We start from the raw sequence: 4,436 nt of genomic DNA, 5'->3' as shown, positions 1-4,436 counted from the left end.
TGTGCAACTCAAATACAGCTTTTTGGCTTACTGCATACAAAGCTTTTGATGCACATGTCTGTGCTCACACTAATCCTTCAGTAAAGGGAATGTTTTTGAGATGGAAAGTCTAATGAGAAAAATATTGTGAAACTAGAGGACATACAAAGAATGTGCTGTAACTGATACAAATTATGGCCTGGGTTTTTTTCAGATTAGCTTAGCTTTATTTTATTCAGACTAACACATCCTCCATCCTTCCTCAAGCCCATTTACTCCGGTGGAAGTACACAGGGTCCAATTCTCACTCCAACTGCCCTTCCACACTAGTATTATTTCGGCTTATATGGGTAATTAATCAGACTACAGGAGTGTTTGCCCGTATTTGTTCATCTGTACTCCCTGGTTGCCTCTTAAAATAAACATATAGACTCAAAAGTACTGTTTCATTCAGCTTGTAAATAGACAAAACACATCAAGAAATACTTTCAGGAGCCTTAGGCACTAAAAATACTGGAGTGTACATATTAAAATCATTTTTATGGGCAACTGGAAGTAGACCTCAGTTTCCACACATTGAAAGGATAGCATGCACTCATACAAGCCACAAGTCAGTTGTATCTAATTCATAAATACTAAATAAACTTCATTTCAGAGATAACCAGATTTGAAACTATTATCTGGGGAAAGAGGCCCATTGAAATTTCAGGCAAGAGAGACTGACATTTTGGCAGCAAGTAAGAACAGCTTCTTCTGGAATACGCACAGAACACAGAATTTTACAGGCTGGTTTTAGGCTATTGTGGAAAGATCAGTACGGAAGTGATTTTTATTACTGTTACTACTGTTATTATTTATTTATTACTGTTATTTTATTACTGTTATTAGCAGAATCCGGTTCTTGGGTTGAAACAGAAGATGCAATGCCTGCACCACAAACAAGTACCATGTAGTTTGTGCCTCCTGATTTATGAAGTGACACAGTTCAGCTATTTTAATCATTTCCTTGAAGAATAACCACTGGTTTTCTTCTTGGGTTCACTAGTCTTGCAGTGATCTTCCTAGGTGTCTAAAATCTTGCCTGTATTTCTAAAGCAAAGACTACAGCTCGCACCATACCCAGCAGCTTTTATTGCTCTCTAAAATCTTTTCCTGTGGCCACTGCTGCACTTTTTTTTTACATCTTTAAAGCCAGTATCTCATTTGAAATAGACCAAAATGTGTGAATTTTTTCTGCATCAAAATGTGACATAAATTCCCATGTGCACAAAACAGAAGAGCTGCTGATTCAGATTCATTTAGCTCTCTCAAAAACTGCTACAAGGATGAACGATTTAATATCGTAAAAAAAGAAATACAAGTCAGAGATTAAAGAAGTCAGACTCTATTTTTGCAATTTGAAAAATGGCAATTTATATAAATCTTAGTTTGTACCTACATCAGAGGTTCCTACTCTGGCTGGAACTGTGATTATGTAGGCAAGAAATATAACCAATACTACAATAATACTAGTATTGTTATGCCAACATTAGTTGGTATACTACTCCTAACAGAGAAAGTTTTCTATACCTCCACCAACGTTCAGCTCTTCTCCTAAAAGCAAACAACAAAGCTCAGATAAGTACCTCACTAACTATTCAGCAATTTTTCACAGTTCATTTTTTCAAAGCAATCATTTGGGATTGTAGCTTTTTCACTTGTCACAATAAAAAATATACAGCAATGAGAGTAATTTAAAACAGAATTAGGAAAATCTACTAAGACATTTGAAAAATATTAGTAAATAATTGACACAACTTTAAATCTATGTAAATGAAATTCAGGGAAGAGAAAGAAACTTTTACTTTTTTTTATTTAAAAATAAGATTTCATAAAAATACAGGACAAAAGAATTCTCAGTAGGAATGAAAAAAATAAACCGTAACTTAAATCGATTTAAAAAAAAACTCACAGAAATATTACATGAATGAAACAAGCAAAGAGAAATAAAGCAATACATTGCTTATCAGCTGAACATATTCTTGCATTTTCAGATTTGATTAAAAGAATACCAGAGTAAGCTTTCCTGTTTTTATATTATTCAGTCATTCACCTTGTACATTACCCATTCAGGCATAACCAGTGTTAGACCTCATAATTTTCAGTAACTTCAGCACAACTTTATTCAGCATTATTTGAAAACAGTCAAAATCAAACTAAAAACAAATGACTAAAACTCAAACACATGCCCACATGTGAGCTAAAAAATTCAGAATGCTAGTTTACAAAAATCAGTATTATTTTTCTGCCTGTTAAAGAGACAGAGTGATAGTTTTCTATCTGTAGACTACTGTGATATGCAGATACCAGTCCTAGGAATGTGCGTAAAAATACCCAGAAATGCACAGAAATTGGAAGTTAAAATAGAAATTAAATTTAGTATTTTCTAACTTGAAAACCACTGTAAATATAAGTTATTCTTACAGTTAGGCAGGTGGTACTTAGATGTCCCTTGTTGCAACAACTGGCTTTAACCACTCTGCCATAGTCTGGCCAAGACACAAGATGCCACTGGATAATTTCAGCAGAAATGAAATGCTAGGCCTAATGCAGTCCACAGATACAAGTATTTCTATGCCTCACAAGTTCAAATGCTCAGCACTGAGAAAGTAGTACAAAAGTCTTTTGAAGAAAGAACCATGAGGAAACATAGTGACTGGGCCTTTTTGCTCCTTACATCATCACACCAAGGAGGCTGGGGATGCACAAGGAGTTGAGAGAGAGGGGACACAGCTGGGATAGCTGAGCCCAACTGACTCCAGGGATATTCCACACCACATGGTGTCATGCTCAGCACACAGAGCTGGGGGAAGGAGAAATGCATGAATGTTTGGACTGGTGTTTGTCTTCCCCAGTCACCGTCACATGGCTGCAGCCCTGCTTTCCTGCAGCTGGCTGAACACCTGCCTGACCATGAGAAGCAGTAAATTAATTCCTTATTTTGCTTTGCTTATGTGTGTGTGCCTTTTGCTTAACAAACCTATTGTTTGTCTTTATCTCAACCCAAGAGTCTTCACATTTTTACTCTTCCAGTTCTCCCCCTCATCCTGTTGGGGTTGGGAAATGACTGAGTGGCTCTGTGATGCTTAGTTGCTGGCTGGGGTTAAACAAGGACATGTGACATCCCACTTGGTGTTTTATTAACCATGTATTTATAAACTAATGAATTAACTATCAGGAATATCTAAAGAACAGCTCAGAACATATTTTAAAAGTTACGTATATTAATAAAGACTGATGCATAGAAAATTTATTCTTAAAATTCCACGTACATGAGAATTCAAGACTCCTCCTTCAAAGCAACAGATCAGAGGACAGATTCACAGACATTATTTACGGCATTATCTTTTACTTTAGACATCAGCATTTTTCAAATGAAATCTCAAATCTCTGATTATGAGCAGACAGCAAGTTAGCATTCTTCAGTCCTACTGGGTGTTACCCCACACTGCACATAAATCAGCTATTTTCAAATGTTTTCAGGGAGGAGTTAATTAATTGTTTAAGTTCACTTTGTGCCTCTCAGGAAATCAAATATTGCCAAGGCAGAAGATAATCACTTTTCTTGATAAAGTATGTGTTGTTCTGATATTCTATTAGGATGAAATTTAGTAACAGTGTCTAAGATTTTTTTGCATGCATAAAAATGACAAACACTAATCAATCTTAAAAATGCAGTTTATACTGAAACAAAGAATCTTAAGAAAGACCTGGAGGGAAAGAAAGCAATGGTTCGAAGGATTCAAGAATTTCAAGGTTTGAAGGATTTCAAACTGGTTCATAAAAAAGTCTATCTGGTTTTTCCTGATAGAACAACTCTTTCTGAAAATTAGTTTCAGAAACATTACTTGGAGAAACTAGTAATATGACAGGGTCATTCAGTTAAATTAAGGAAAAAATAATTACTTTTACCATTTTAGAGGCCTCTCATTCAAACAATGAAGCTTAGTACCTCCTAAAATATCAAGCCTCTCCAAATTCTCCCTTCTGTCCTCCAAATACTTATAAAAGGGATAGAAATGAACTAGCAGTCTTAATCATGTTGCAAATTGATTCCTAATGTCATGATGTGCAGGAGACTGAGAAAAAGTACATATAAAAGGAAATCAAACAATATGGAAACATTTGAGAATGTGAATTTGTGAAATTAGCACTTTTGTTTGAGAATCAGGCAAGATTTTCATGGACATCACTTGCTGGAAAGTATAACTGATATTCCAGCCTCCAGGGTCGTCTGTCAGTCATTTAAGCAAGCACCTTGGAATGCAGAGGTTTTCTTATTTCCCACGGGCAGCCGCTCGAGAGGGAGGCGTAATGGCTCTGGCGGCTCTCCGGGGTGTGCGGGGTCCCGCGGCGGCTCCGCGCACGGCGGACGACAGGGGGCGCGGGGCGGTGCGGGGCGGGGCGGTGCGGGGCGG

Source organism: Corvus kubaryi, unplaced genomic scaffold, assembly GCF_017639235.1.
Source record: "Corvus kubaryi isolate FWS band 111438036 unplaced genomic scaffold, C.kubaryi_AGA036_p1.0 split1-37296, whole genome shotgun sequence".
NCBI classification, from domain to species: Eukaryota; Metazoa; Chordata; class Aves; order Passeriformes; family Corvidae; genus Corvus; species Corvus kubaryi.
The sequence above is the reverse complement of the archived record's forward strand: the minus strand, read 5'-3'. Positions refer to the sequence as shown.